At 47.8% G+C, this 25334-nt stretch overlaps 1 protein-coding gene across 20 annotated transcripts in view; it reads right to left on the bottom strand.

Annotated features, from left to right (window-relative positions):
- PCBP3 (poly(rC) binding protein 3) overlaps positions 1-25334 on the bottom strand; it is a 234803-nt gene that overhangs the window by 70807 nt on the left and 138662 nt on the right. The window lies entirely within an intron of this gene.

Raw genomic sequence — 25334 nt, 5'->3', positions numbered from 1 at the left:
AGATAGGGAATCTACCTGATAAAGAATTTAATGATAGTGAAAATGATCCAAAACCTTGAAAACAATTAGAGTTACAGATAAACAGCCTGGAGACAAGGATTGAGAAGATGCAAGAAAGGTTTAACAAGGACCTGGAAGAAATAAAAAAGAGTCAATATCTAATGAATAATGCAATAAATGAGATAAAAAACACTCCGGAGGGAACCAACAGTAGAATAATGGAGGCAGAAGATAGGATAAGTGAGGTAGAAGATAAATTGGTAGAAATAAATGAAAGAGAGAGGAAAAAAGAAAAAAGAATTAAAAGAAATGAGGACAACCTCAGAGACCTCTGGGACAATGTTAAATGCCCTAACATTCGAATCATAGGAGTCCCAGAAGAAGACAAAAAGAAAGACCATGAGAAAATACTTGAGGAGATAATAGTTGATGGGGAAGGAAATAATCACCCAAGTCCAGGAAACCCAGAGAGTCCCAAACAGGATAAATCCAAGGTGAAACACCCCAAGACACATATTAATCAAATTAACAAAGATCAAACTCAAAGAACAAATATTAAAAGCAGCAAGGGAAAAACAACAAATAACACACAAGGGGATTCCCATAAGGATAACAGCTGATCTTTCAATAGAAACTCTTCAGGCCAGGAGGGAATGGCAGGACATACTTAAAGTGATTAAAGAAAACAACCCACAGACCAGATTACTGTACCTAGCAAGGATCTCATTAAAATATAAAGGAGAAATCAAAAGCTTTACAGACAAGCAAAAGCTGAGAGAATTCAGCACCACCAAACCAGCTCTCCAACAAATGCTAAAGAATCTTCTCCAGACAGGAAACACAGAAAGGGTTTATAAACTTGAACTCGAAACAATAAAGTAAATGGCAGTGGAATCATACTTATCAATAATTACCTTAAATGTAAATGGGTTGAATGCCCAAACCAAAAGACAAAGACTGGCTGAATGGATACAAAAAAGCCCCTATATAGGTTGTCTACAAGAGACCCACCTCAAAACAAGGGACACATACAGACTGAAAGTGAAGGGCTGGAAAAAGATCTTTCATGCAAATAGAGACCAAAAGAAAGCAGGAGTAGCAATACTCATATCAGATAAAATAGACTTTAAAGCAAAGGCTGTGAAAAGAGACAAAGATGGACACTACATAATGATCAAAGGATCAATCCAAGAAGAAGATATAACAATTATAAATATATATGCACCCAACATAGGAGCACGACAATATGTAAGACAAATGCTAACAAGTATGAAAGGGGAAATGAACAATAACCCAATAATAGTGGGAGACTTTAATACCCCACTCATACCTATGGACAGATCAACTAAACAGAAAATTAACAAGGAAACACAAACTTTAAATAATACAATAGACCAGTTAGATCTAATTGACATTTCTAGGACATTTCACCCCAAAACAATGAATTTCACCTTTTTCTCAAGTGTACATGGAACGTTCTCCAGGATAGAGCACATCCTGGGCCATAAATCTAGCCTTGGTAAATTCAAAAAAACTGAAATCATTCCAAGCTTCTTTTCTGACCACAATGCAGTAAGATTAGATGTCAATTACAGGAGAAAAACTATTAAAAATTCCAACATATGGAGGCTGAACAACATGCTGCTGAATAACCAACAAATCACAGAAGAAATCAAAAAAGAAATTAAAATATGCACAGAAACAAATGAAAATGAAAACACAACAACCCAAAACCTATGGACACTGTAAAAGCAGTGCTAAGGGGAAGGGTTCATAGCAATACAGGCTTACCTCAAGAAACAAAAAAAAAGTCAAATAAATAACCTAACTCTACACCTAAAGCAACTAGAAAAGGAAGAAATGAACAAACCCAGGGTTAGTGGAAGGAAAGAAATCTTCAAAAACTAGGGCAGAAATAAATGCAAAAGAAACAAAAGAGATCATAGCAAAATCAACAAAGCTAAAAGCTGGTTCTTTGAAAGGGTAAATAAAATTGACAAACCATTAGCCAGACTCATCAAGAAACAAAGGGAGAAAAGTCAAATCAACAAAATTAGAAATGAAAATGGAGAGATCACAACAGACAATATAGAAATACAAAGGATCATAAGAGACTATTATCAGCAACTACATGCAAATAAAATGGACAACGTGGAAGAAATGGACAAATTCTTAGAAAAGTACAACTTTCCAAAACTGAACCAGGGAGAAATAGAAAATCTTAACAGACCCATCACAAGCACAGAAATTGGAACTGTAATCAGAAATCTTCCACCAAACAAAAGCCAAGGACCAGATGGCTTCACAGCTGAATTCTACCAAAAATTTAGAGAAGAGCTAACACCTATCCTACTCAAACTCTTCTAGAAAATTGCAGAGGAAGGTAAACTTCCAAACTCATTCTATGAGGCCACCATCACCCTAATAACAAAACCTGACAAAGATGCCACAAAAAAAGAAAACCACAGGCCAACATCACTGATGAACATAGATGCAAAAATCCTTAACAAAATTCTAGCAAACAAAATCCAACAACATAGTAAAAAGATCATACATCATGACCAAATGGGCTTTATCCCAGGGATGCAAGGATTCTTCAATATCTGCAAATCAGTCAATGTAATATACCACATTAACAAATTGAAAAATAAACACCATATGATTATCTCAATAGATGCAGAGAAAGCCTTTTACAAAATTCAACATCCTTTTATGATAAAAACCCTCCAGAAAGCAGGAATAGAAGGAACATACCTCAACATAATAAAAGCTATCTATGACAAACCCACAGCAAACATTATCCTCAGTGGTGAAAAATTGAAAGCATTTCCCCTAAAGTCAGGAACAAGACAAGGGTGTCCACTCTCACCACTACTATTCAACACAGTTTTGGAAGTTTTGGCCACAGCAATCAGAGCAGAAAAAGAAATAAAAGGAATCCAAATTGGAAAACAAGAAGTAAAACTCTCACTGTTTGCAGATGACCTGATCCTCTACATAGAAAACCCTAAAGACTCCACCAGAAAATTACTAGAGCTATGAATGAATATAGTAAAGTTGCAGGATATAAATCAACACACAGAAATTCCTTGCATTCCTATACACTAACAATGAGAAAACAGAAAGAGAAATTAAGGAAACAATTCCATTCACCATAGCAACAAAAAGAATAAAATACTTAGGAACACATCTACCTAAAGAAACAAAAGACCTATATATAGAAAACTATAAAACACTGGTGAAAGAAATCAAAGAGGACACAAATAGATGGAGAAATATACTGTGTTCATGGATCAGAAGAATCAATATAGTGAAAATGAGTATACTCCCCAAAGCAATTTACAGATTCAATGCAATCCCTATCAAGCTACCAACGGTATTTTTCAGAGAACTAGAACAAATAATTTCACAATTTGTATGGAAATACAAAAAACCTCAAATAGCCAAAGCAATCTTGAGAAAGAAGAATGGAACTGGAGGAATCAACCTGCCTGACTTCAGGCTCTACTACAAAGCCACAGTCATCAAGACAGTATAGTACTGGCACAAAGACAGAAATATAGATCAATGGAACAAAATAGAAAGTCTAGAGATAAACCCATGCACCTATGGACACCTTATCTTCGACAAAGGAGGCAAGAATATACAATGGAGAAAAGACAATCTCTTTAACAAGTGGTGCTGGGAAACCTGGTCAACCACTTGTAAAAGAATGAAATGAGAACACTTTCTAACACCATACACAAAAATAATCTCAAAATGGATTAAAGATCTAAACGTAAGACCAGAAACTATAAAACTCCTAGAGGAAAATATAGGCAAAACACTCTCCGACATAAACCACAGCAGGATCCTCTGTGACCCACCTCCCAGAATATTGGACATAAAAGCTAAAATAAACAAATGGGACCTAATTAAAATTAAAAGCTTCTGCACAACAAGGGAAACTCTAAGCAAGGTGAAAAGACAGCCTTCAGAATGGGAGAAAATAATAGCAAATGAAGCAATGGACAAAGAATTAATCTCAAAAAATATACAAGCAACTCATGCAGCTCAATTCCAGAAAAATAAACGACCCAATCAAATAGTGGGCCAAAGAACTAAACAGACATTTCTCTAAAGAAGACAAACAGATGGCTAACAAAAAAATGAAAAGATGCTCAACACCACTCATTATCAGAGAAATGCAAATCAAAACCACAATGAGGTACCATTTCACATCAGTCAGAATAGCGGCTATCCAAAAGTCTACAAGCAATAAATGCTGGAGAGGGTGTTGACAAAAGGGAACCTCCTTACACTGTTTGTGGGAATGCAAACTAGTACAGCCACTATGGAGAACAGTGTGGAGATTCCTTAAAAAAAAATGGAAATAGAACTGCCATATGACCCAGCAGTCCCACTGCTGGGCACACACACTGAGGAAACCAGAATTGAAAGAGACACATGTACCACAATGTTCATCACAGCACTGTTTATAATAGCTAGGACATGAAAGCAACCTAGATGTCCATCAGCAGAGGAATGGATAAGAAAGCTGTGGTACATATACATGATGGAATATTACTCAGCCATTAAAAAGAACACATTTGAATCAGTTCTAACGAGGTGGATGAAACTGGAGCCTATTATACAGAGTGAAGCAAGCCAGAAATAAAAACACCAATACAGTATACTAACGAATATATATGGAATTTAGAAAGATGGTAACAATAACTCTGTATGTGTATGTGAGACAGCAAAAGAGACACAGATGTATAGAACAGTCTTTTGGACTCTGTGGGAGAGGGCGAGGGTGGGATGATATGGGAAAATGGCATTGAAACATGCAAATTGTCCCATGTGAAACAAATCACCAGTCCAGGTTCGACATGATACAGGGTGCTCGGGGCTGGTGCACTGGGATGACCTAGAGGGATGGGATGTGGAGGGAGGTAGGAGCGGGGTTCAGGATTGGGAACATATGTACACCCACGGCGGATTCATGTCAATGTATGGTAAAACCAATAGAATATTGTAAAGTAAAATAAATAAATAAAACTGAGATTAAAATAAAAAAAGATTGAAGGTGAGAGAAGAAGGGGACGACAGAGGATGAGATGGTTGAATGGCATCACCGACTCAATGGACATGAGTTTGAGTAAACTCTACGAGTTGGTGATGGATAGGGAGGCCTGGCGTGCTGCAGTCCATGGGGTCACAAAGAGTCGGACACGACTGAGCGACTGAAATGAACTGAACTGAGTTATAATAAAGAATAGATTAGAAATTATGAGATAAGAATCAATTGTGAAAATGAACAAATATAAAATTTGGTTCTTCAAAACAGTCCCCAAAATACACAAGCCTCTGATGACACACACCTGAGCACACACACACACCATGCATACACCTTTGCACACACCCGAGCATGCCCATGCACACACACACACACACGTTTGTGCACTGTCAGAGGAGATCCCACTCTGCAGTAAGAGGCTCTCCTCCTTGCCCCTGGCATCAGTGAGACCAAGGGGGCACCTAGGCCTCCCCCCAGTCCCCTGTGAACAAGGTCCCCCACCCATGTCAGCAGAGACCTGCTAAGACAGATCTTTATAAGGTCCAACATATCATCATAAGAATCAAAATTCCCAAGATGCAAACAAAAGCTGCCTGCTATAACAAAAACTAGGAGCATCTCAACATTAAAGAGAAAAGAAAATCAATAAATGCTAACACTGAGACGATAGAGATATTAGAAATTTCCAACAAGGATTTCAGAGCATCCATCACAAAACTGCTGCAGTGAGCACAAGTGAACAGGCTAAAGTAAGTCTCTAAAAGCCTCAGCAAAGAAGTGGGAAGCCTGAAGAACAACCACAAATTACCAAACACCAGTCAAAATGAAATAACCTCAGTATATCCACAGCCATTAAAGATATGATGGAAACCTGTAATAAACACTCCAGAAAAAAGAGATCTCCAGGTCCAGATGGCTTCACTGGGGGATTTTACCAAACATTTAAGAAAGAATGAACATGAGCTTTAGGCACCCCTGTCTACAAAAACTGAATACTTCCCAGTGCATTTTGTGAGGGTGCTGTTACCTTGATACCAAAACTGGAGATAAGACAGCTCAGGAAAAGAAAAATGTAGACCAATCTCTCTCATGAACATCAACGCAAATAGATTAAATGTTCTTTTAAATTAACAAATGAATCCAGCAAAGTGAAAACAGTTAACGCACCATGGCCAAGTAGGATTTATCCAGATGTGCAATGCTGGCTCCTTATTAAAATAATCAGTCAATATATTCTACCATATCAACAAGCAAAAGCATAAAAACCATATGACAATATAAACTCATGGATTAAAATGCATTTGACAAAATTCAATACTTAATTCATGATAAAAATAAAAGCAAGTTAAGAATAAAGGGAAATTATGTCAACTTGATAAACAGCACCTATAATGGTGATAGACTGAATGCTTCCCACGAAAGTAGGGACAAGCAGGCTGTGCCTGTTACCTGGTATCCACCATAACACTGCGAGTTCAGCCACTGCAACAAGCAAGGAAAAAAACACAGGCACACAGGCTGAAAAAAGGAAGAAAAACTATCATTGCTGTTTGCAGGTGACACAATTTCCTACCTAGAAAATCTCAAGGAATCTACAAAACAAAACAAAATTCCTAAAAATAACAAGTGAGTTCAGAATGGTGTGGAATATGAGTCAGATGGTGACTGTAGCCATGAAATTAAAAGACGCTTGCTCCTTGGAAGAAAAGTTATGACCAATCTAGACAGCATATTATGGAGAAGGAAATGGCAACCCACTCCAGTACTCTTGCCTGGAGAATTCCGTGGACAGACGAGCCTGGTAGGCTGCTGTCCATGGGGTCACTCAGAGTCGAACACGACTGAAGTGACTTAGCATGCATGCATGCACTGGAGAAGGAACGGCAACCCACACCAGCATTCTCGCCTAGAGGATCCCAGGGACAGAGGAGCCTGTGGGCTGCCATCTATGGGGTGGCACAGAGTCGGACATGACTGAAGCGACTTAGAAGCAGCAGCAGACAGCATATTAAAAAGCAGAGACATTACTTTGCCAACAAAGGTTCAGTTCAGTTCAGTTCAGTTCAGTTCCTTCTGACTCTTTGCGACCCCATGAATCGCAGCATGCCAGGCCTCCCTGTCCATCACCAACTCCTGGAGTTCACTCAGACTCACGTCCATCAAGTCAGTGATGCCATTCAGCCATCTCATCCTCTGTCGTCCCCTTCTCCTCCTGCCCCCAATCCCTCCCAGCATCTTTTCCAGTGAGGGTCTTTTTCTATCCCAGGGTCTTTTCCAGTGAGTCAACTCTTCACATGAGGTGGCCAAAGTACTGGAGTTTCAGCTTCAGCATCAGTCCTCCCAATGAACATCCAGGACTGATTTCTTTTAGAATGGACTGGTTGGATCTCCTTGCAATCCAAGGGGCTCTCAAGGGTCTTCTCCAATACCACAGTTTAAAAGCATCAATTCTTCAGTGCTCAGCTTTCTTCACAGTCCAACTCTCACATCCATACAGGACTACTGGAAAAACCATAGCCTCAACTAGACAGACCTTTGTTGGGAAAGTAATGTCTCTGCTTTTGAATATGCTGTCTAGGTTGGCCATAACTTTCCTTCCAAGGAGTAAGTGTCTTTTAATTTCATGGCTGCAATCACCATCTGCAGTGATTTTGGAGCCCAAAAAAATAAAGTCTGACACTGTTTCCACTGTTTCTCCATCTATTTCCCATGAAGTGATGGGGCCAGATGCCATGATCTTAGTTTTCTGAGCGTTGAGCTTTAAGCCAACCCTTTCACTCTCCTCTTTCACTTTCATCAAGAGGCTCTTTAGTTCTTCTTCACTTTCTGACATAAGGGTGGTGTCATCTGCATATCTGAGGTTATTGATATTTCTCCTGGCAATCTTGATTCCAGCTTGCGCTTCTTCCAGCGTTTCTCATGATGTACTCTGCATATGAGTTAAATAAGCAGGGTGACAATATACAGCCTTGATGTACTCCTTTTCCTATTTGGAACCAGTCTGTTGTTCCATGTCCAGTTCTAACTGTTGCTTCCTGACCTGCATACAGGTTTCTCAAGAGGCAGGTCAGGTGGTCTGGTATTCCCATCTCTTTCAGAATTTTCCACAGTTTCTTGTGATCCACACAGTCAAAGGCTTTGGCATAGTCAATAAAGTAGAAATAGATGTTTTTCTGGAACTCTCTTGCTTTTTTGATGATCCAGCCATCAAAGCCAACAAAGGTCCATCTAGTCAAAGCTATGGTTTTTCCAGCAGTCATGTATGATGTGAGAGTTGGACCATAAAGAAAGCTGAGTGTAGAAGAATTGATGCTTTTAAACTGTGGTGTTGAGGACTGCAAGGAGATCCAACCAGTCCATCCTAAAGGAAATAAGTCCTGAATATTCATTGGAAGGACTGATGCTGAAGCTGAAACTCCAATACTTTGGCCACCTGATGCAAAGAAGTGACTCATTTGAAAAGACCCTGATGCTGGGAAAGACTGAAGGCAGGAGAAGAGGATGACAGAGGATGTGATGGTTGGATGGCATCACCTACTCAATGGACATGAGTTTGAGTAAACTCTGGGAGTTGGTGATGGACAGGGAGGCCTGGTGTGCTGCAGTCCATGGGGTTGCAAAGAGTTGGACACAAGTGAGTGACTGAACTGAACGGATGAGTCAGACACAAAAATTAACTGCATTTCTGTACATAAACCAAGGACTTCCCAGGTGGTACCAGTGGTGAAGAACTCTCCTGCCAGTGCAGGAGGCATAAGAGAACTGGGTTCTATCCCTGGTCAGGAAGATCCCCTGGAGGAGGGCAAGGCAATTCACTCCAGTATTCTTGCTTGGAAAATCCCATGGACAGAGGAGCCTGGCAAGCTAAAGTCCAGAGGGTCTCAAAGAGACTGAAGTGACTTAGCATGCAAAACAAATATTTAAAATCACTGAAAAATAAAGTGAAATCCTTATGTACATACTTTATGAAACATATGCAGGATCTGTATGCTGAAAAATGCAAAATGCTGATGAAATAAATCAAAGAAACCTAAACAAGTGGAGAGACACTCCATGTCCATGGACTGGAAGACTCAACACGGTAAAGATATCAGCTCTCTTCAAACCAATCTGTAGGTTCAAGGTAGTTCTTATCAAAGTCCAGCAAGGTTTCATGGAGATGAGCTGTGTGTGTGCCCAGTCACTCAGTCATGTCTGACTCTTTGCGACCCCATGGACTGCAGCCCACCAGGCTGCTCTGTCCATGGGATTCTTCAGGCAAGAACACGTGAGAGGCTTGCCATTTTCTCTTCCAGGGGGTCTCCTGCCTCTTCTGTATTGGTAGGCAGACTCTTTACCACTGAGCCACCTGGGAAGCCCTCTGTAGACGCAGACAAGCTTATTCTAAAATTTATATGGAAAGAGATGAATAAAAGGGGAAAAATCCCTCAGTTTGATAACAAGGCTTACTTTGCATATACAGCATTCAAAAGAGCATTGCGCTGACATCGAGGACTTAATAAGTCAGTGGATGAGAAGAGAGCCTAGGAGCAGACCCAGCACAGGTCTGGCTCCTCTCAGACAGGACAAAAGTAGTCTGGCTCAGGGGGGTGGTCCCCCAACGAAAGGTGCTGGGACACGGTGCTCACCCAAGCCTCACACCTCACACAAATACCATATCAAAATGGGTCTCAGACACAGAGGTAAAGCAAGAAACTACAAAACTTTCAGAAAAACAGGAGAAAAAGCTTCAGGACCCTGGGGCCTGGCAAAGAGTTCTTAGACTTGACACAGAAAGCATGATTCATCAAAGGCAAACTGATAAACAGGACTTAAACAAAATCAACAACTTTTGCTCTGCCAAAGACCCTGTTAAGAGAATGAAAAGACAGCCTACAGATTGGGAGCAAATATTTACAAGCCACACATCCTACAAATGGCTAGTGCTCCTTGGAAGAAAAGCTATGACAAACTTATACAGGGTATTAAAAAGCAGAGACATCACTTTGCTGACAAAGGTCCATATAGTCAAAGCTATGATTTTTCCAGGAGTCATGCATAGATGTGATAGTTGGACCATAAAGAAGGCTGAGTGCTAAAGAATTTTGAACTGTGGTGTTGAAGAAGACTCTTGAGAGTCCACTGAACAGTAAGGCGATCAATCCAGTCAATCCTAAAGGAAATTAACACTGAATGTCCATTGGAAGGACTGGTGCTGAAGCTGACGCTTCCATACTTTAGCCACCTAATGTGAAGAGCTGACTCATTGGAGAAGACCCTGACGTTGGGAAAGATTGAGAGCAAGAGGAGAAGGGGGTGACAGAGCACGAGGTGGTTGGATGGCATCATGGAAAATAAGTACATGGAAAGATGTTCAATAAGATTTCTTCAGGGGATCTTCCTGAACCAGGGATTGAACCAGGGGGCTGTCTGGACTGGCTTCTGTAGTCCGCAGACTCGCCTAGAGGTGCCTGTTTTGGGGCCAGATGGGTGGCCTGGCCTGTGCCTGCTCCTCCCCACAACCCCTCAGCCAGGGCAGTGCCCGTAGAACTTCACAAGGCAGAGTGCTGGTGGCTGCACCCCCAGTGCTTCCTGAGCAGCCCCCTCCAGACAGAGCTGCTGCAAGCTAGGGTCTGGAAAGCTCCAGGAGGCTCCAGTCAGGCTTCCCCTTCCCACCTGACAGTGTCACTCAGCAGTGGGGATAGAGTGTGCTGTGGACTGACTGTGTCCCCAAAATCCGCAAGGTGAATCTCCACCCTCCAGCTTGACTGTGTTTGGAGTCAGGGCTTTAAGGAGAGTCAGTGGTGTCAGAGGGTGGGATCCTACCCAACAGCACCATTTTAAGAGGAAGAAGGGACAGGGGAGAAAGCCCTCAAGAGGAAAGGCCACGGGAGGACCAGGGAGAGGACCGCCACCTGCACAGTGAACAAAGGCTGCAGGAGGGCCCATCCCCACCACACTGGACCTCAACCCCAGCCTCCCGCGCCCTCCAAGGTGTGCTCCCACACCTGACCTCGACCTCCAGCATCCCTCGTCCTCCAAGGTGTGCTCCCACACCTGACCTCAACCCCCAGCATCCCTCGCCCTCCCAGGTATGCTCCCACACCCGACCTCAAACCCCAGCATCCCGCGCCTTCCAAGGTGTGCTCCCACACCTGACCTTGACCCCCAGCCTCCTACATACTCCAAGGTGTACGCCCACCCCTGACTTCAACCACCAGCCTCCTACACACTCCAAGGTGTGCTCCCACCCCTGACCTTTACCCCCAGCCTCCTGCACCCTCCGAGGTGTGCTGCCATACCCTGGTTTCCTGAAGAAAGCTCACTCATGCCCAGCCAAGCTCCCAAGTGTGCAGGCCACGCAGGGCTCTTTCTCCCTGTGATGGACACAGACCTCGAGGCACCCTCGGTGCCCAGGTATTAGTCCTCTGGTCTGACACAGAAATCCAGATGCCCAGAAGACAGATGTCTAGGGAGGTACAGAGAGAACTCAAGACAGTGGGCTGGGAGGGACCCCAGGGCCAGAACCAAGGCCTGTTGAGAAGGTCACTGATGGGGCTCTCAGCCCTGTGGAGTGTGGGCACCTCCTGCTCTTGCTTACCGAGAGGGCCTAGTCTGAGTTGTTGCATGCTGCCCCCACCCATGGACATGGGGGGCGGTGAGAAACCCCTCTGGTCCTCAGGTGCCCAGAGCAAGAGGGGGAAGTCTGGAGCCAAAAAGACGAGTGCCCAACCAGGAAGTCTGCACTGGGGCAGGGGACAGGAGGGAGCGGATGTCTGCGTGCCATTCATTCCCTGGACACTCCCGCCTGCCCCAGCACTGAGGTCAGCCTGGTCGCCAGGCGCCCCTCAGGAAGAAGCTGCATGGCCAAACACAGTTCTCCGAGTTCTCTCCTCCTGCCACAGTCCCGGGTGTTCCAGGGAGAGTTTGAGCCATTAGCCTGGGAAGGGGGTGAAGTCAACACTGGAAGAGCCACAGTAGACCTGAGCGTGCAAAACAGACTGTGTGTTTACAAGCCACTCAGGCTTGAGGATTGTTTGTTCCTGCAGCTCAACCCAGACCCTGAGCAACCCCTGCGGGACCGGGAAAGGAGCAGAGGCCCTCGGATAGGCTTTCTGTCCCCACACCTGGCCCACCGGGCTAGGCCACTGAGGAAGAAAAGTGTGGAGCACAGGTTCCTGCTGGGCATCTTGTCTGTGACCCAGCTGCCCTGTGAACCTGTCCCCGTGGGCTTGACTCTTACGAGCCAAGCTCGTCCACCCGTGTCTACTGCTATGACCCGTGCTGCCTGGACTTGTCTCTCCCTCGCTGCTGCTTCTTTTTCTCCCTCTGTCACACACTCTCTGTTAACAGGTCCTGCTCTGTTTCCCCGGGGCACCTGCTGCACACACAGGGACCCGTGCTCCTGCAGATGTGGGAGACAGAGCAGAGAAGGTGGACGTGTGAGCACAAGGCAGGGGCCCAGCTGTGGCCGGATGCTGGGGTCTTCCCAGGGGATGTCCCTGCCCTGGATACCTGCGCGGGGTCTCCTTGCCCTGCTGGGGCCTTGAAGCCTAAGCCGGGACTGAGGGCCTTGCAAGCAGCGTTCTCCCGCACTTCCTCTGGGAGCCAGCAACCCTGACTTGGAAATCATCAGAGGGCATGTCGCCAAGATGCCGGGTGACCCTCTGCCTCCACGATGGAGTTGAGCGGCTAGACGAGCCTCGGAGGCCGTTCTTTCTGATGGGATCTGGCTTGGTGCCCTCCTGCCCTCTTAGAGGATGGGAAGCCCATATGAGAACAAAGGAACAAGATTTAAGACATGCAGCAACAATCAGAATGTTGTAAGCACCCCACGCTCTGCAAACTCATTTTCAATCCAGTTCGGTGATCCTTGTGTGCGTGTGTGTTCTGTCGTGTCCGATTCTGCATGTGTGCGTGCGCGCGTGCTCCGTCACTTCAGTCGTGTCCAACTCTGTGCGACCCTATGAACTGTACCCACTGGGCTCCTCTGTCCGTGGGATTCTCCGGCAAGAATACTGGAACAGGTTGCCACGCCCTCCTCCAGAGGATCTTCCTGACCCAGGGATCAAACCCGCGGCATCTCCCACATCTGCATTGCAGCCAGATCATTTACCACTGAGCCACTCAAGAAGCCTGAGATGATCCTTAGAATTGTCTAAAGTGTTCTAGAGAGATAAGGAGTAGGGTGGGCTTCTGGAAGGTGGTATGAGAGGCTCGGTGAATGCTGTCCCCAAATACAATGACAAAACTAGACCAAACTTTTCAAATAGGCATTGATATGCCAGAAATTAACCACAAAGCACGTGACAAGTCAAGGGGCATTCACACTAGGAAGTCGGCTGAGCCCAGGGAGCATGGCAACAGTGCAGAAATGGGCGCCAGGCCAGGGGGCAGGCACAGCTTTCCAGGCAGCAGCAAACTCAACACTGTGTGGCTGCTAAACAACAGTTGTTGCAGCTCAGTTGTTCCTGACACATCCCCACTGCTCACTGACGTGGACAGATGTCACCAGAGATGCTGGAGCACACGCAGCATGCTGACCTGCTCTGGTCTGCTCATGCACACACATGTGCACGCAGGTGTGTGTACACACAGGTGCCTGCCACCTGTGCGCACCATCACAGCCTAGCTTCCTACAATGAGACTAGGGAGAAACCAGGGGCCGAGAGGGTTGACCAGTGAGCCTTGGCTGCTCACAGGGACCAGGCCTCCCACCGCCTCCTCCCAGGCCTCAGGTCACAGAGCTCCCAGGCCGTGTTGCCACAAAAGTGGTCCTTTTTTGTGGAAAAGAAATTTCAATCTGCAAGCAGCAATCTCACTGAGGAAAAACGTAGGATGAAGCAGTATTCTTAGATAGGAACTGACCACACATTTACTTGCATGCCATCCACTCCTGGGCCCAGTGCCCCTGGGGCTGGAGGGTCGACTAGCTGCCTCAACCTGAGCAGAGCTTCACCTCAAAGACACATTATTGACAGGAGCTAGAAAGGACATCTGCTCCGCCTCGAACCCCATACTCCTCTTATCAGTCCCTTCCTGTGCTGGATGTAGGGGACAGAGGTCTGTCATGGGGGATTCAAAGCTGAGATGCTAAAAGTTACACAGCTATTGAGCTTTAAAGAAACAAATAAAGAAAACCTCATATGTGTTTGCGTTTATCCAAGAACAAAAATACTGTGGACTCCTTTGAGAAAACCCATGCCAAGAGGTCCGGACACCCGTGGTGAGGACACCCAGCACCCGCCAGCAGTGGGTTTAGACGATGCTTCCAGCCCACTCCTGCCGAGCAGCCAGACTCCCATCCCCAGGCCTCCCAGGACTCCAACCACACCTAGTCTAGGCCGCAGGCAGGCAGGCGGGCAGAACTTCTTCAGGGAGGTCTACAGATGGCAGGAGGGGGCCCAAGCCCCTGGATGCAGTGGAGGAAGGCAGAGAAGCCTCTTGGAGGCAGGCTAGGTGTCTGGAGATAACGGCCAACTTTCCACCATTTGTGGTCTCCACCCCTTCTGTGAGGTGGCCTCACCGCCCACTGCCCTGCTGAAGGCACAGGCCCTTGAGTCACAGGCAGCCCCCCGCCCCACCCTTTTCAGTGGCCTGAAGCTCCATCTCCTGCTGATGTCAGCCCAAGTTCCCTGGACGGTAAGTCCAAGGTCACAGAGTGGGCCAGACCCCTGAACCTGAGCACGGGCTGGCCTCCCCTCCTGATCTCCCACCTTCCCTCTGCCGGAAGCCCCACAGGTTCCCTGCGGTTCCCCCAACCCTGGGGTCAGGGGGTGGGTGTTGGTCCTTCACTCCTGAGCAGCCCCGGGGGCTAAGGAGCTCTGGAGGACAGAGGTCAGGGCAGTTCTGGACACTGGGATCCCCTCCAGGGCCACTCCCTGCCCTGCCGCCTGTGGTGTCAGGCTCGCGGCCCTCCTTGGAGGGGCCTGAGACCTAAACCATGGAGGGGATGGCGCCACTGGCAGGCGGGGAGGATCGGGCCTCACCACAGAGGCCAGAGCCCCCTGAACGCCACTGGGTGGGAAAATCGCTTCCCACAGGGGTATTGTAGGAGCCCCAGTCTCCCCTGCACACAGGAGGCCCTGGAGACGAAAGGATGTGACTGGATCCTGCAGAAGTAAATGGCAACCCACTCCAGTATTTTTGCCTGGAGAATCCCACAGACAGTGGGGCCTGGGGGCCACCATGAGGTCACAGAGTCCCACAGGACTGAGCGTCTGAGCACGCACGTGACTGGATGCAGCAATACTAGCCACTAGGGGGCAGCAGAGCTCCACTGGCCAAAGCCTAATTCCTCAAAGAAAACAATTTGAGAGGATTTGCAAAAACAGACGGGGGTGGAGCGTGGGGGACAACAAGTCGCCCTCTACCCCCAGCCCTCAGGCTTCTGGTTCGCAGCCACGCCCACTACGATGGCAGCCTTAGGTGAATGGTAGATTGCGCCAGTGGTGGGTTGGGGGGGGTGCCCTCAAAACTGGAACCGTCTCCCACCCACCCTTCCAGAATCGTAGGCCGACCTGCTCTAACTCCGGTCACAGGGCCTCCCCAAGAGTCCGTCTGACAGTAAGCAGCGTCCCTCAGTCCTGAATATAGGCCTGGGTATGAGCAGAGAGGCGGTCCGCACGTGCACCTCTGCCAGGGGCAGAGGGCTCAGGGGGACAGCAGGGAAGCCCTGAGAAGCCGCAGCTCTTCACTCCTTTCAGAGAACAGAGTCCCTGGTCACTGGGAGTCTCACCTGAGTTGACACCCCCTCCCCCAGCCCTGGCCTCAGTGCCATTTGGGGGGCCTGAGAAACAGTGCTGCATGGAACAAACACCCACCTCAGGGAGGCTGCGCTTGAGTGGACGAGATGGAGGACGTGCAAGACAAAAGCAGGCCCAAGAGGGTGCTGAGCAGGGAGAGCAGTCAGGACAGTGCTCAGGACAGGTTGTGGGTGGCCTCACCAAGGGGCAGGGAAGGCCCACCAAGGTCCTTGGAATACAGACCTGAAACAAGTGAGGGAGCCAATCAGGGAGCAGAGCACCCAGCAGGCAGGCTGGTGCAAAGGCCCTGGGGTGGGGGTAGGGGTAGTGTGAAACGGGCGAGGCAGTGAGAGGTCACCCCAAGGTTCCATCTGCTGCAAGAACTGACTCCACTTTGGCACAGCCTGTCCCTGCAGGAGCAAGGATGTCGGAAGTTTCTTAGTTTGGGAGCCTTGACTAACCATGTCTCGCTCCATCTCTGGTGGAGAACTGGAGGTTAGCTGGTTAACAGGTGGTTCTTCCCCGCTGTGCGCTCCTGGCAGGTGGCAACCACGCCTGCTGCTTCTCAGCCCAGCAGCACGTGGGGACCTCTGAGAACCGAGTGCCCAGCCGGGATGCTCACTGGGCATGCCTTACCCTTGGCTTTAAGGGCACCCCTTCCCCACTCAGCTACAATACCCCAAAATAAGAATTTCAAGTTATTTTAGCACGATGCACAGGCCTCCGCGGTGTGCAGCTCTAGAGGGTGCCAGGAGCTTCTAGGATGTGGCTCCCAGCAGCCGCCTGCACCTCCTGGTCTCCTGGATGGACTCCCCTCACCTCCACCGCTGGTTTTTTCTACCTCACACTTTACATCCTGACTGAAGGGCTCCTGAGGTCGGGTCAGGGCACCACCTCTGAGTCACTGATGGTCAGCTGACCAGGAACCTGATCAGCATCCACAAAACCCCTTTGCCAGGCAACATGACAGTCCAGGGACCACGGCCTGAATCCCACCCACTCTCGAGGGGCAAAGCTCAGCACAGCTGCTAGACCAGGGTGAAAAGCCCACCACACCTCGTCCTGGGCTGACTTCTGGTAGGTTCCACTGAGGGAAGTGCTGGAGGGAGGTCCAGGCCGCCTGCCAGTGCGGTGGTGGGGGTGGGACAGAGAGCCCCATGCAGCGAGGCGGCCCTGCAGCAGGACTCGGAGCCTGTGCAGCTGTACCTTGACCAGGCAGCAGCTCCTCTGACCCCAGAGGATGCACTCTGGGGCCTGTGACACCTGGCCTGTGACACAGCCCCTGGGGGCTTGCTCTGAGGGGACCCACATCTCAACCCCAGGCTAATGCCCACAACTCGGCTGCTCTCGACTCAGCTCCATGTTATAAATATGAAAAAGAAAACACCCACCTTTCAGCGATGTGGAAGGTATTCTGTAATTGCAAAGTGCTCTACAAATGAGGGACTTGAAGCCCATTTTGCCAGGATAATTCTACAGTGAGAGTGGAGACGAGAGACAAAGCCGAGGGAGGAGCGCACGCACTGACTGTATTTCTTCTGAGTGACCAGGTCCAGACAGCACCAGAACCAAGTATCTGCTGGGGCTGGAGCTGGGAAGACAGGAGGTCTGTGCTCTCGGGGGACCCGGCCAGGAACCTGCAGGTGCGGGGAGGGGGAGAGGGGCCAAGAGCTAGGCCTCCCGCTGAACATCTCCTCCAGCAGGAGATGAGAGGGAGGCGGACAGTGCTGTCTCCCAGGCCCAGCTCAGCTTTAGCTGCCTCTGGGCGCCCCTCTCGCTGCTGCCCGGAGGCCACAGGTGGCCCCAAGGCTCTGTGGATGGACAGTGGGCACCACAGGACAACAGACCAGCTCAGTCAGTGTCACAAAGAGACGCAGGAGGGGCGTGCACCACAGTTACAGATGTGACTAGTTTCTGTAACATGATTGTGCTGAACTCTGCTGGACCGCAGGGCATGATGGTGTGGGTGTGACTCACGCAACTGTGTCTCCCTGCCAGGCCGCTTTACCTCTCGCTGCACCAGCCAGACACCAGCTAGGGCCTCAGAGCTGCAGCTGTCCTGACACCAGGAGAACCCCCAGCCCAGAAGCCCCCAGGAGAAAACGCCAGCCCAGGGCACAGAAGGAGCCAGAAGCCCACAGTGGGGTGCGCCTGCAAGAGTCTCTAGCCACCAGCCACGTGGAAGAGGTGTGCATCCACGGAGGGAGATAGAGTGACCACGAGCAGCCAGAAACCAGCCGGGAGCCTTGGAGAGGGGCACACAGGGGCGCGGCTGGGGGGTCATCTGTGATCCCACCCAGACACCCAGGGGGGCGGGGCGGGGGGAGGGCCACAGAGCAGAGCACGAGGGTGGGGGGCGGCCAGGACCGGCCGTGAGGCTGGCATAGAGGGTCACCGCAGAGCCTGCGGACGTGCCTCCTGAGCACAGAGTAGGCACTACTGCGTCTGGCGAGCTGCTGCCTCCCTTTCCCCGCACAGGACCGCAACCTTCTCGGCCACATTCTCCTCTTCACACGGGCTCATGTGGTCTGCAGGGTTCAGAGCCTGCGGGTGGCTTCCGCATCCTACCCTCCACTGCCACGAGATGGGGGAAGTGGCCCCCAACCCCCCCATGCACCCCCCTCCCTAAGTTCAGAGACTCTCCAGGCACTTCCTGAGTCTGCGGAGAAGTGCACAGAGCCTGGTCCAGTGGGCTTGGTGACCAGGGACCCTGGGACGGTGGGAGATGCTCTCACCAGCCTCCCTCTGGACCTCCTGGGTTGCGAAATCCCAGGTCACTTCAAGAGGGTGCTTGTCCTCTTCTCCGCAGATTTTATATTCTGAGGCATTGCTTTTAATTAAAATTCCAGTTAGAGGAAAGTGTTGAGAAGCTGGAACAGTGGCTCTGGCAGCAGCCCAGAGCTCAGCAACCCCTTGGCTCACCCAGGACCCCATCTGCCACCTCCCAGGAGACCCATTCGGAAGAGAAGGGCCTCTGTGTTTTCCGCTGAAGAATTCATTTTACTTGCTTATTTGACAGCTTCTTACTGGGTTGTAATGTGGAATCTGGATTAAAGTTGTGTGATCGTTACAATGCGCTTCGCGTGTCCTGCAACTGTCTCCCGCCACCCCCCATTGCTCATGGTCAGGCTGGCTCGCCTGTCACATACCAGTTCATTCCCCATCGTGCACACTGGCTGAGAGTGACTGTGGAGCTCTATACCAAGGCCACAGGTGTGGAGCCCTGTACCAAGGTCATCTCTGGAACTGACAGAGCCCCATAGCAACCATTGCCATGGGCCTCCCTTACCTCAACTGGCCATCCCCCAACTCCTTATTAGGTAAAACACCCACCCTATAGCACCCTAACCAATCACCTAATGCCACTCTTCTGGCAGGGAGTTTCTTTGTTTTGAGGCTATAAAAATTGGGGGCTGGCCCACAAAAGGGGGGCCTCTGCCTGGTCTTTCAGGAGGCGGGCCCACTGTGCTGCCGCGCCCACGTTATCTCTGCTCTCTGTTCTTGATAAACTCACTCCCTTCTGCACTGCTCTGCTTCTGGAAATTCTTTCCCAACCTGCGCACAGACCACGACAGTGACTACAGACAGCACCTGCCTTGACTCCAAATACTCTCGAGTGTATTTTCTGAAGATGAGGGCGTCTGGGTAGACCAAGTGCAGTTATGAGAACCAGAGCACTTAACAGCAACCCAGGTCTTTACCCAGCACCCCCAGCCCGCAGCAGACACACTCTGACCTCAGGTTCTCATACTTCACCTTCTTAAAATGAACAGAAGAGGGCATTCTAGAGCCATGAAATCAGCAAAGCTATCCTAAACAGTATTTTCTTAAAAGTTCAGGAAAACAAATTTCATGTGCTATCAAGTATCATACAAAGAGTTTCTTTTCAAAATAAGAAACAGAATAACATTCCTACTGACAATAAACACAAACCGTAAAGCCACGCTGACCGAAACAGAAAAACTATAATCTAATATCTTTAAGTTGATTAAGAGACATTAAGATAATGATGCAAGCAATTAAAAAAACATAAACTAGAATTAGAAAAACACAAAAATTATGTCATAGAACTCAGGAAAGAATTGGCAATAAAAGAAAAAAATGTTTCAAAAATCCAGATGAAATCAGAAGACATGCAATTTAATAAATACAGCAGAGGAAAACAGAAGAAAGAGAACATTTTTTTTTAAAAATCAAAAACAAAGCAGTGAGACGAATTCAAGAAGAAGGATACGCAGAGAAGGCAAGCCAAGAAGGCCAGACAGACAGGAACAGGGCAGAGAGGACAAAGGCAGGGGACCAGGCACTTCTCCAAGCCAGGACTCCTGTTAAATTAAAGATGTACCTAAAACAAAATGCACTGCTGGATTTGATCTGCTAACACTTTTTTTTTTAGGGCTTGCATACCTGTCTCAGAAGGCAGAGTTATCTATTGATTATTTTAGTATTACTCACATGATTTTTCCATTATAGTATGGCTGATCTCATAAAATGGTTAGGGAAACTTCTGACTTTTTCCATTCTCTAAAACAGTTTGCATACCTAATAAGGATTGTGTTTCCTCTCGGATATGTGAGGACATGCCAAGAAGCAGGATGCCCAGCCACACCTGAGAGCAGACTGAGTGCCGTTTCAGTCATTCCCATAGTTACCCAGACTTTACACATCATATGTGGCAAATTTCTTGATTTACATTTTTCTAGAAAAGTATCCATCTCATGTAAATTTTCCAGTTCTGTTGCATAAAGTTGTAAACATCTCAGAGGTGTTCTTTACTGCATTAACATTGTTTTGAAGTTTTATTGATGCATTTTTCTAATTTTTAGTTTGTACTGGAGTCTAACAATGTTGTGACAGTTGCAGGTGCACAGCAAAGGGGCTCATCCATGCACACACAGGTGTCCAATACCCTCAAAGCTCCCCTCCCATCCAGGCTGCCACGAAGTTCCCTGTGCTGTATGCAGAAGGACCTTGTTGGTTTTCCAGTTTAAATATAGCAGTGCATACACGCTGACTGAAAGTTTTAAGAGCCTCCACATCTTATATCTACTCCCTGGTCACCGAAGTTTTAAAGTTTTGTCTTCCCCCCACCCCCACACCCTGGACCAGCGTTGCTAACTGTTTTAAGTATTTCATATTTCTTTACCAGCATTTATTACACTCAGCACCTTGTTTTCACATTCTGCTGTGTTCACTTCTACCTTTAACTTCATTTATTTGTCCTACTTTGTCCTGAGTTATTTTTTAATTCTTTCTCTAACATTTAGAGTCATGGGATTGTTTTATTTAAATATCTCTGGTTTTCCAAAGTTTTCTCCTTAGAATTGCTCTGACAGCATCCTTTGTGTTTTGATGTTCAGTATTACCTCATTTTCCTTACTTTTTATACAGTTTATGCTTTTATTTAGAAGCATCCTCAAATCTCCAGACTCCAAATAACAGAGTCTGGGCTGCTTTTGGTTGTCATTTTGTGGTTAATTTCCATTTTTATTGTACTTAATGATCTCTGCTGTTGAAAAATATGATATTCTTTAAAATAAAATACATGGTGAATATATTTGTGAATGGTCTTGGTGTGTTTGAAAAATTGGAAGAAAGGAGAGAGGGAAGGAAGCAAGAGAGGGAGGGAGGAAAGAAGGAAAGTATGTTTTGTATCTGGGGCAGAGTTTGTCAGGAATGCTATTGAGGTTCATCGTGACCATATGCACTTTTTGTCTTTCCAATTTTTCAATTAAAGTTTCCCATTATGGTACTAGATTTGTCCATTTCCTATTCTTAGAGGCTCTTCCTTCATAAAATTTACATCTATGTAATTATGTACATAATTAGGGATACATAAAAGTTCATGAATATCATATCTTCTTAGGGGATTACAACTTATCAAAATGATGTATCTTTGTCCCATTTAATGCTTTTCATCTTTTTCTTGAAAATAACGTCGCTTGGCCTGCTTTCCAGCGATTAGCATTTGCTTAGGACCCTCCCAATACATTTTCTGTTTCGGTGTCATTTTAAAGACAATCTGAGCTTTGCTTTTTAATAGAGAAATTTCACATATACTTGAACTAATGCCTACAAGATGTCTGGCTTTAACACTTTGATTTCTAATTTGCTCCTTCTTCTCTACATTTTGGTTGTTCCAGAGTTCTTCCTCCACAAGAGCCAAAGTTGCACCATCTGTGCCTATGCCTGGTGGCTCCTGGTAGACTGTTAGTGTGTTCAAATGCACATTCATACACTATAGGCTTGAGCAGTATCTACATCTTAACCCAGAAGAACCACCGAAGTCTAGGAAACCTTCACTCTTCTCCTCATCACCGTAGGAAAGTGGAAAGCGAAAGTCACTTAGTTGTGTCCGACTCTTTGCAACCCCATGGACTATACAGTCCATGGAATTCTCCAGGCCAGAATACTGGAGTGGGTAGCCTTTCTCTTCTCCAGATTTTCCCAACCCAGAGATCAAACCCAGGTCTTCTGCATTGCAGGCAGATTCTTTACCAGCTGAGCCACAAGGGAAGCCCAAGAATACTGGGGTGGGTAGCCTATCCCTTCTCCAGAGGATCTTCCTGACCCAGGAATCAAACTGGGGTATCCTGCATTGCAGGTAGATTCTTTATCAATGGAGCTATCACTATATAAATACATATATGTAAGATTTTTTTTGGCTTGTAGTATGGAGACAAGACGGTGGAGTAGAAAGACATGAGTTCACTTCTTAGGAGAACACCAAATCACAAGTAACTGCTGAACAACCAGGGACAATAAACACTGGAAGCTACCAAGATTTTTCAACTATCACTTTAATTTGCAAACCAACAGGCGTCGATGATTATTCAGAGTAGCTGCCTACTGCCCAGGATTCCTTCCCGCCATTGTCAGTGGGACCAAACGCCACCTCTCTGTGGATGGCTGTCTCCCTCGTTTTGTCAGTCTTAGGGTGAGCCTGGAAACCTCTGAGTCCTTGACTGTCTGACAGCACCCTTCCTTTGTCCTTCAACCTGGATTATGGCTGTGTCTCAAATTCCAGGTTTGGAATCTTTTCTCCCCAAGTACTTTGAAGATATTGATCCAATTAATTCTAAAATACTCATGTGGTATACAGAATTTTATGTCAATTGATAGTGAGAGCTTTGCTCCTCTTGCTGACCACTTTGGGGTTTCTCTTCGGTCCTATCCTAAACTTCCATCCCACTGCCTCCCAGTCCTTACGGTTTCTCTGCCCACCCCATCTCACCCAACATTTCATCCCTGATATGCTCTGTGCCCTGACAGGCCTCTTCCGAGACGCGTTCGTCACCTTCTTTCAATCTTCTCCACTCTCCTTTTCAGAATACTCCTGACAACCATCGAGCTTCTCAAACTCCCCATGGGCTCCTCCTCTTCTCTTACACTCTCCACCTCTCAGTCCTTGAGACCTGCATCTGGGACAGCTCTGGGTGCTTTAGGCCTGCTTTCTAGAACCATCCTTGTTTCATTTGTCCAATCACTAATTCCTTCTTCATTTCTGTCTGTTCTGCAATTTTAACCATCAAGAGTTTTTCATTTTCATAACTTTTCTTTCCAAAATCTTTGCCTGTCTCTTTTGAAGGAGCTGTTTCTTTTATGAACACTCTTGTCCTCATGCCATTAGGTCCTCCCTGGAACATGTTCTTTCATTGCACTTGGTACTTCTCTCCCCTGCTCTGTGGTTCTCAAGTGGGTGACAGTTCTCGGCTCTGCTCACAGTCTGCTTTTGAGAGACCTGACTCGCCTGCATGAATACTGGTTCTGCGAGTGTCTGAATTCGAATACTTACCTGCAGTAGGCTCGCCACACATCTCCTGTGATGTTTTCATTCGCAAATGTTATTTGCTTCTGTCTCTTGGTAATTAACCTGAAGTCTGAGCTTCTGACTCTGTGGCCCCTGTTTCTGGGACAGCATGGACTCTGCAATCTTAAACTCTGTCTTTGGAGGATCCTGGTAGGGGGAACAGTAGGTATGAGTGTTCTGACCATCCTGTCCCAATCTGTGAGAAATGGATTTGTGCTCTGACTTTTCTGTCTTTTTACCCTATTTAGGGGTTGTTTCATAGCCAGTTGATTAAAAAAAAAAAAAGCCCAGAAACACCCTTCTTAAGTTCTGGTTGATACATTAATGTCAATGGCCACAGCCTCGAGCCAATGTACGGCCTCCATCTGCCTCCAGCCTGACCTGGCGAAGGCCTCACAGAGGCACAGGTCAAGTGGGCCTGGGGACGACCTGCCTGAGGTCCCACTGTGGAGCAGGGAGGACAGTGGGACTCACACGCAACAGGCTGAACAGAGAGGGGCCCTGCCCCAAGGTGACCGCCCAGCCCGAGGGCAGGCTCTGGAGCAGACAGACAGCCAGAAACGGCCACAGCCTCACTTCAGCAGCAGAAGCTAACCACACAGCCACTCTGTATTTATGTAAGTCTTACCCTGCAATTTCCCTGTTGTCTGTAATTACCCCATGTCACCACGTAACACTTGCCCTAGTTAAATGGTTGGCAGTTACCATAGAAACCAAGTACTGTTCTCTAACTGGAAAAGGCGGTTGTATTTTTTAAATATTTCTAAGTTATATTCTACTTTGATGGAGATCAATTTACAACTGCCACCAACTTGAAGAGAAAGTCAACCGTGGTCACCGCCCACCTCTGCTGTCCCAGCCCTCCCTTCAGGAAGGCCCCTCCCGGCCCACCTGTGGAGCAGCCACTTCGGCTGGCTCTGCGCGCCTGTGCCCGGCTCCTTCTGTCCTCACTTGCTTCCTCCTCCCGCCTGGCAAGAGCCACAGCTCAGAGCCCCACAGTGCCATGCCTCTCCCCAGGTTGCCGCTTCTTCTCACACCACAGATGGCACGGAGCCTAGGGCCCCCCACCCTGCCCTCCCCTGGCCCAGAAAGGCCCCCAGAATGTCCCTGCACCATGTCCATAGGCCGGAAGAAGTTCAACCATAAGCTGGCCCACATGAGGGCGTCCTGTCCTGTGTGTCACCAGTGGGCGACCACTGGCAGGCAGTTCACGAGGACCACATGCATCTCACAGGACTTCCCCATCTTCTCGGCTCCCGGGTGCCCCCTCAGCTTCCTGGGACAGACCTGCTGTCCAGCACATCCATGGCTGCTTCGTGACTGCGTGGCCCCTCAGCCCACCTGCCGCCCTCACAGAACCAGTCCTGTTTTCGCTCATCGACAACACTCCCCTGGGCTCCCCCTTGCTCCCCCTCTGCCCACTGCAGCCAGTCATCAAAGCCCCTGTTCTCCTGCCCGGCTCTTCCCTGCTCTTCTCCTGCACGTGCACCCGCTTTCCACCTGTGTCTGTCCAGACCACCTGGGTGAAGCCCAGTTCTCCTTCCCCACCCACAGGAAGGCTGGAGTCTGCTCGGCTCTAAAGGTTTACCTGGGACCCCACCCCAAGTGGAAGCTGCTATCTGGCCCCAGTGCCCCACCTTCCCACCACTCCGGCCACACGGGCCTCCAGCTGCTCTCCAGCCTCCTTGCCTACAACCTTCGCACTGGCTGTTCCCTCTGCCTTCCCATCCATGACTCGCCC

This window comes from Ovis aries, chromosome 1, assembly GCF_016772045.2.
Source record: "Ovis aries strain OAR_USU_Benz2616 breed Rambouillet chromosome 1, ARS-UI_Ramb_v3.0, whole genome shotgun sequence".
Classification (NCBI taxonomy): domain Eukaryota; kingdom Metazoa; phylum Chordata; class Mammalia; order Artiodactyla; family Bovidae; genus Ovis; species Ovis aries.
This window is presented reverse-complemented; position numbering and strand designations above follow the sequence as displayed.